Source organism: Peromyscus eremicus, chromosome 4 (genome assembly GCF_949786415.1).
Source record: "Peromyscus eremicus chromosome 4, PerEre_H2_v1, whole genome shotgun sequence".
Classification (NCBI taxonomy): Eukaryota; Metazoa; Chordata; class Mammalia; order Rodentia; family Cricetidae; genus Peromyscus; species Peromyscus eremicus.
The window spans coordinates 107,806,634-107,815,485 of record NC_081419.1 but is presented as its reverse complement, the minus strand read 5'-3'; positions in this window follow the sequence as shown (position 1 = coordinate 107,815,485).

The following is an 8,852-nucleotide window of genomic DNA, read 5'->3' as shown; positions in this document are numbered from 1 at the left end:
GGCAGCCTTCGAGTCTCCCACCCACTGTTGCTCCAATTTGAAACACATGGAGAGGGAAGAGAGGAAGGGGAGTTTGTGGGAGGAGGGGTGGCAGAGCCACACCCACCGTAAGCCACTGCCCCATCCTGTTTGCAGAGAGACAGAGTTCACTGGGACCCTCTTCAGTATATCCATGTATAGTTGTCCAGCTTCACTTTGGTTTCTTATTGTCTGACTCATTCTGACTGTGGCATAAATACATATCATGACCATATGGAGAGAAAGCCAAGAGAGATGACTTAGATCACAGCCTCCCAAGCTTGAAAATAAAGGGATGAGAGGAAGAATACAACTCCCTTCTCATAATTTTCTCTAAAATTATCATTTTCTGGAAGTCCTGAACCTGATCCCATTAAAACCCAATTCCTGGAAGCTGTACTACATAGTAAATATAACACACATGTATACATGTTCACACCACACACACACACACACACACACACACACACACACACACACACGAAAGAGAAGTGTTCAGGAAGAGTTGTAAAGTTGTTATAAGAATTTGACAACACCCCCCATTCCTGTGTTATAAACCCTGTCCATAGTAATTGTTAGATGTGCTAGCTTTGTTTAAGTAGAAATGACGCTGATTGAATGTTAGGAGTGAATTTTCAGTAATCTGTCTTTTTCATCTTACAAGAGGGGTACTGGTCTCACATTGCCTGTCACATGCATTCAACATGCTCTGTTTTTCATCATATCTTTTGTCTTTTTGGTACTCTAGGATTTCAGGCCTATATGCATAATCAACTTTTCCTTCCTATAAGTAAATGGCAGTGGAGTAACAATAATATGTAGAAAAAATAATGACAAATACCCATATCGTTGGTGATCAGTGCAGAGCCATGGCTTCTAAGTACAAACGAGGAGTATTGGCTCTGCTTCATTTGGAAATGAGAAGCAGAAATTTCAGGTCAAAAAGATCTGGATTTGAATCCCAACTCATTTCATTTCTAGCTTTGTGACTTGGGCAAGTAATTTAAATCTTTCCTCAGTCTCCTCTCCTACAAAATGGTGTAGAGAGGAGAACACACAACATGAAGAGTATAAAAATTAAGCCATCTACAGCATGTAAAATGTTTACTGTCATTTAGTGTGGATATACAATGCCTATTAAAGTTTTTTTATGGTATTTGTTGTTTTGTTTTGTTGAAATTAAAAAAAAAAAAAACCTGACTTTTTAATTTAGAGGAAGATTCAACCCTGAGTCTTTAGATGTGTCCCATGTCTCCAATTCTAACTTCTTTGTATTACTTTCTTTATGTTTGTGTGTGTGTGTGTGTGTGTGTGTGTGTGTGTGTGAACATTTTTGTGTATACGGATATAAGGCACACACGTGTCATGTCACATATGTGGAGGTCGGAGGAGAACCTCGGGTGTTAGTTCTCAATGTCCACCTTGCTTGCAGCAGGGTCTTTGGTTAGCCGCTCTGGATGCCCAGTTATCTGACCTTTGAGCTTCTGGGAATTTTCTCTCCACTTCCCACCTCACTGTAAGAAAGATGGGATGACAAACACATGCTGCCATATCTGGCTAGTACATGGGTTCTGAGGACTCAACCTCAGGTCTTCAGGCTTGCACAACAAGCACTCCTCAACATCAATCTTCTTTTTTTTTTTTTTTAATTCAGCAAGATAGCTGTTCGTTTCAATCTATGGATTTAATGATGGTATAAGTTTCTACGTTGTGCTCCGCTGACTTATTTCTGCAAATATACTGCTGTCCCATTGCAACCCACCCAGGGAAGAGGACACAGCTGATATAAACATATAGCCAATTAGCCTCATCTAAGATTGAGAAATATAAGGTATCATGGGAATTTCTGTTTATTGGGATCTGCTCTTGAGACAAAGATCTATCCACTGGAGATTGGATTCAGTCCAACAGGAAGACCAGGCTGGGCTTAGAAGATGTCAAACCACAAGGGATTTTCCAAAATTGATTGATAACAGCTGATCACACATCCTACCCATATGTGTGCCCCTCCCCCCACCCACATATGTAACAGAAAAGGAAAGGCAGAATAGAGAGGAACAAAACACACATTGAACACCCCTCATGTCTCATCCATGTGCTATCTTTCTGAGTCTCCAGGGTCCTCCGGAATGTGAGCTCTCTTCATCTTCCAGGCACAATAGATGCTGAGTCAAGAAGGATCTCAAAGGGACACTGGAGGGCTGGCTGGGTGGTTGTTCTTAGAAGAAAGTGGCAAACTGAATTTCAATCATTCAGTTTTGTTTAATTTTTCTCTGAAAAGTCTATGTAGTTGTTGTTTCTTAAAGTATGGCTAATAACACAAACAGCTTTATATCAGGATCAAGGAAAATTATCTTGACGAAAGCTAAACATGGAGTAACCCAATCAATTCCATCAGTGTAAATTATTCCTAAGAAAAAGACAGGATATTTTAAATTAAGTTTTAATGAGCCTTATATTTTGGTCCTAAAAGTGCAAGTTCAGATAGTTATGGATAATATCCACAGTCTCTTCCACATTTGGCTGCATCCTTCAGTACCAAATACATATCAAGTTGAATGCAACTGGAAGTGTTGGCATGGTGAGAAATCAATTTTTGTTTGGCTAGCATTTAGTGTTTACATTATTCCAGTATCTTCTTTGTATTACCATCCATCAGTGTCTATCAGGATAACCAGTGTGCATCATGGTTCCTCAAACAGTTTATTGTGAAGAGTCTTTGAGAAATCCATTCTGTTATAAAATTAATTTCCAATAAATCACTTTGCCCTAATGAATTTATCATTCAGTTCTAAGACTGACATACCCTGATGGCTACAAGAAGCCCACAGACTCATTGCTCTTCCCTGTGTGTGCCATTGGCATTGGTATCATTTCTTGTATCTTATTTCACAAAATAATACTTTCCAACAGCATTTGGGGATAAATTAATCTTATAGTTCCACTGATAGAGTAGACACATATAAGCTAAAGGAATTATATTATTTTCATTTGATAATTTATACTACTTACCAATCATAATCTCATCCACTTCCAAATAACATTTTATTAGACTTAACTTTGCATTCTATACATCTTTACAAAACTCAAGTTGCAAACATAATTTTTAATCACAAATAAGTATAGTAACTACAACCATTGTATATTCTATAAATGAATTGAAGGGCAGAGTGTATATGTTGGAGCTAATTCTGTGGGGATGAATGATGACAGAATCTGATTACTTCTTAGATTATTTTCTGTGTATATGATCCCCTGTCAATCTATTACCCCTTTCACTTGGGAATGAAGATGGAAAGAAACAGACAACCCTGTGCGGCTCAGTGCCTGGCTTATGCTGTGGACTTCTGGGAGCTGCTTTGATCAGCTATAACTCCCCATCGCTCTTAGTAAATCCCATTTCCTAGTAGCCACTTACATAATGGTTAATTCTTAAAATCAATGTGCAGATTGCTAGTCCATTTGAAACTTTCCAGGAATATAAAGTTGCCATTTCTTATTTGTTCTACAATTCTCCAAAGATTACTGGCCCTGTGTTGTGGTCTAGTTCCCAGATATGATTAACACCTGGGATGTAATTTTGCTTGGAGAGGTAAACCTTAGTTATTGTTATTGTTACTGTTACTGTTACTGTTATTGATCTGGCACAAAAGCAGCACATAAGCTGTTCAATCTTGGGGAACTGTTTGATGTAGTCGTATCCTTAATAAATGAAATAGAAAAGAAGAAGTATGCACAAACAGCTACCAATGGGGTTCTAATGGACATCTTCTAACAACAGGCACCAATACAAAGTCACTTCAATTTTTGTCTTCAACTTACACTCCCAGTCATCATTCCTGCAAATGCCTGAAGAACTTTGCCAGTGTCTGTCTCCCATCTATAGTTCTTCAACATGATCAGACCCTAAGGCTTGTTTTCACAACTGTCATTACACGCTGACATATATTTCAAGTAAACTATAATCCACTCTGAAATATATTATTCACTGGGGTGGGGGTTGAGTAACAATTAAATCGAATACCTTGGCTGGTGGCTACAATTCTCTGCTAAAGGATATGTCCAGATGAATGAAGAACCATTCATCTTACCCAACAAGTAGGAGTTTGTGTGCAACTTAATGTTTAATTAATTTGTACGCAACAAGCAAGCCCTGAACGTGTCTGGGGCACGGATATGAATTAGCTAAAAAGAAAGGAGGTCACGTCCCTACTCCTAACATATCAAGAGAAGAAAGCAAATAAACACTGAGTCCAATTGAACAATAGTGCTACAAGAAAACACAAATACTTTCAAGGGGAAAAAGATACTAATTGTTCCAAATAGAAACCTCAGATATGGAATCATAATTGCATGACTCTTTCAACAGGCATTTTTAATGAGAGAAATTCCTTTCAAGGTACCAAATTATTGTGTGGGGTTTTATTTTTATCTGCATTATAATTGTACTTATGCATCTCTAAAGGACAAATACAGGCTTTACAGAGTGCAGCGTATTTGCCCTTTTAGAGGATTTTTTGAATAAGAGAAGAAAATATGAACAAGATTAAAATGTAGCCTTCAACTTTTAGAAGGAATTATACGTGGGCCTCAGACTCACTGAAAATATCAAAAGGAGAATTTGCTGCCTATGTCCATCATCCAAAGCAGAAATTAACCCATACTTTCAATTTGACAGGGTGTTTTTTAGCAGTTTTTAATTTATTTATATATTTATGTCTTATATATAATTTTGTATATTATATATTGTGCCTTTAAGTTCTATCATAGATATATATTAGATAAAGATGATAACAATTAACAAAGATAATAATTATCCAATGTTCATTATTAGTTATCATCATATCCGTGCTTGAAGTGCATTTTCTATACAACGAAGTGACATTTTCCAAAATCTATTCTAAGTCCCAGTGTGTGTTAGATGTTCTCCACGGAGAGTTACATAGTAGCGGTATTCCTAACAGAGTAGAGTTTAGAACAGATAATTAGTCAGTAAGCAGATAATGTCTCTTCCAACACTAGAAGAAAGAAGAGGTTGGGAAGGAGGAGGAAGTGGAGGGAGGAGAAAGGGGAAGGAGGAGAAGGAGGAAAGGAGAGAAGGGGAAAAGGAGGGGGAGAATAGAGGGAGGGATGGGAGAAAGAGAAGGGGTAGGGGGAGGAGGGAGAGGAAAGAGGAGGGAAAGGGGAGAAACTCTTGAAGCATCTCAGCTTATATACAGTGGCCCTTCTTGGTCTTGCCATGGATAGGAGAATAATAATTTGTCTCCCACACTTTCAGGGAGTTGTCAGTCCTCATCAGGTCAATGTAAGATGTAACATAAGAAGCATCTGCTCAGTGAGAACTCTTCTCCAAAGTGCAGTCATACATGTACCAGCAAGGTTCTCTCACATATACATACATATGCAACCAAGATTCCTTAACATGTGCATACATGTGCCAGCAAGGTTCCCTAACATGTGCGTACATGTGCAGCAGGATTCCCTAGCATGTGAAAGTGGACAAATAAACAACCCCAGGTGTGACAAAGATAAGAAAGCTCGAGATCGCTCAGACAAGCTCCTTTTCCTCACTTTCTCCACACAGACTTGAAGGGCAAGTGCATGCTGGGTGCTGGGGAGGTATCCAAAGGGCTAGGGGGCAGTGAGTATAGATGAGGCAGGTGTGAGTACAGATGTTTAAGACGAGAGCTGAGGGTTGGTGACCAGGACTCTTCTAACTTTCCAAAGTCGCAACAAGAATTTTCTTCCTATCAAACCTCAGAACAAGGCCAGGGTGTACAGCATCCTCAGTAACTGAGTTCTAGGAAAGCCTGAGAGTGGACAGCATGTCCACTGTGTGCTCTGCACTCATTTTGTTCTGAGCTCACCAGTTCATATTACCAGAACATAAAAAAGAAATGTTCGGAGGTGATTCAAATTCTAGATGGAAATTTTAATAAAGTAGCTTTGCTACGTTTAAGTGCTAGTAATTAACTTAAATAAGCCCTCCTCCAAATATTGCCTAGGAATACTCTCATGTAGGTGCAAGCCACTAATATTCGAACATGTTAAGAGGTGCCTGGAAACACACAAATGTGTTTAAAAACGTTTTATCCCCTTTCCCTGGTCCTATACTGTTCATTCATTTAAAAAAAAAAGTTAGTGGAAAACAAATCTACTAAATGGAAGATGGAGAAAGAGAAAAGACCCATCTAACCATTCCATTTATGCTCTTTTTTATGGTTTAAGTATCTCCAATATCCATTGTTACACATGTAATACAAAAATCATTTTCATGTATGAGATCAAAAGTTTCCCCTTCCAAATAGAGCAGCAGTTGAGTCTGAAGTCAAAGAGAACTTGGGTGAGGGTTTGTCTGTATGTTTTTTGGGTTTGTCTGCTTCTACATTTTGAAAACCAACCAGCTTCAGTGTGTCCAACACCTTGTCACAACTTCATACATTCATGTGTTTATTCAATATACATCTCTAAAGCAGTAACTCTGGCCTTGATACTAGTTAGGAAATAGCTTGAAAAATAAATAAGGGCATAAGTGTGTGTGCATATCTGTAGAATAACAGGATCTAGAGATGGGTTTGTCCACACATAGTATGGAAAGTACATGTACTGAATAATTTCAAGGGCTTAGAAAAGCACCTCTAAGTATGTTAACCAATGTCAAACTTTTATTTGCCAATAGGAATCATCTGTGATATATCTGGGATTAATATTCCCAAGGATGGTGACTCATTCATCTTCAGTTGACATTCACCCTAATGGAGCATTTTGTCTAGGTAAGTGAATTAAAAACTTTTTTATTATTTGCTTTGATTCATAGAAAGCTAGGAGAATAGACCAGGAGGTCCCAATCCTTCTAAGAAACAGATTAGAAATTCTGGTACCTGATCTCTCCTAAACTTTAATATCCAAAAAAAAATCATTCCTGTTCTTCCATGATGCATTAGGCTAGAGAATTATAACTCTATCCGAGAATTAGGAATTGGGAAAAACCCTAAGAGTCCAAGATCATGCCATCAGGTCTATTAGCAAATCTTTCATGGTGGGAACTGGTTGTAGGAGATGACATGTCTATGGGTGGAAATAACCTTTAAAACAGTCTGGATTGTGGGAAACTGTTAGGCAAAATTCTACATGGTAGGCATGCTTCTATCAAAGGGCAAAATATACTGCTGATCAACTGGAATATAACATCTGTTATGACACCTTAGACCTGTCAACTGTCAACACTGTCAACCCTAGCCCTATGTAATTCAGTGTCCCTGACTCAGAGTAAATGAAATTTAAGGAAATTTTTCTAAAGTTAGAATGGATTACCATAGATTTTTTTGACCACTACAGAAAAAATGGGTTAAAAATATGGACTTAGGGAATATTTCATGTTAACCAGTCACATAAGGCGAACAGAGTTTAATGTAATTTTCTAAACTTTAATCAAATCACCTGCTCATGGAGAAAGTCATCAGAACATAAGTTATTGCAGAAACTATTAGAAATCTGCTTGCAGAAACAGTGAGTTTTTAAGGCTACATTTTCTTCACATTAGGGAAACAGTCCAGTCCAACTTGTTCTCAGAAAGAAATGTCCATGTGTTAAAGTCTTAGACAATTGTGGATTCTTTCTTTTCTGTAACAAAGCACACAGACTCTCCAAGTTGGTTAAAATATAAATCAATGTCATTTTACGATTTTTATGATGGCAGAAAAATGTAAAGAATATGAATAGCAGAAAGCAAAAAAGTAAGTGCACTTTCAACAGTGCTACACACACATACATTGCACTTGACTTAACAAAATGGACGACTGACTACTCAAAGCAGAAAGCTTGGGAAGTGAAAGTCTGAGAAAGGAGGCTTGGAGTAATAATGCATGGGGAGTCTTGCCTCCTGTTGTTGACCTATGGATAGCTTGGAGTAGGGGTAATGAGTACTCTTGACTCCACGGTGTTAGTATAAACAATCTCCTGGGCTCAAGTATCAGCCATTTAAATAAACTCAAGAGACAAAGGAAGTGATGTTTACGAGCTCAAAGTCTGGGCTCCTTTTTCAAACATCGTGAGTACACAGATCACAAAATAGAAACCTGATATAATGGGAAGAAAACAAGAGGGATTGACACAGGCTGAACTGTGGAGGATGGTGCGGAAACCCTTAAATCTGATGCTGGGAAAGAAGATGAAACAGAGAGGACCTGATTACCTCCAAATTAACAAGTCTTATCTTTAAAACATTTATATGTCCTTGTTTACCTGAGATTGAAAAAAAATCTATTTTCTTTGTAAGAAACTTACTTTCCAAGCTTATTATCTATTTCTATTTTTCTCTATAAATAATAGGAAGTAGTGTTGAAAACTTGTCCTAGATAAGCATATTTTTAAGCAATTTACCTTAGAGATAGTAAAAAAAACATTATATACATTTATGATGGTTGTATTTTACTAAATACAGTTTAAATTATTAATATTGTAAAACAATAATATATGAATGTACTTAGCATGAACATTGGCCCAGAAAAGAATTTAGATATATTGTTTTTCTGTGGAAATAAATGAAAAGACGGGTAGAAAGTATACTGGAGTATATATGGTAAGAAAAGATACTGGAGTATATATGGTAAGAAGAGACAATTAATTGCTTAGCTTTTGCCCAGAAAGAAACAGAATAGATTTTCATGGAAGCAGAAAAATAAATCTTTCTTCTCATGCACACCATAGATGAGGACGAGGGTTTGGCCTCACTGATCAGCTAACAGAGTGCATCTGTTGCAGTTCTAACCGCTGTTAGAATGTCTCTGGCCTCTAAATTCCAACTCGAGTGTTAATATGCTTTTCAGATATAC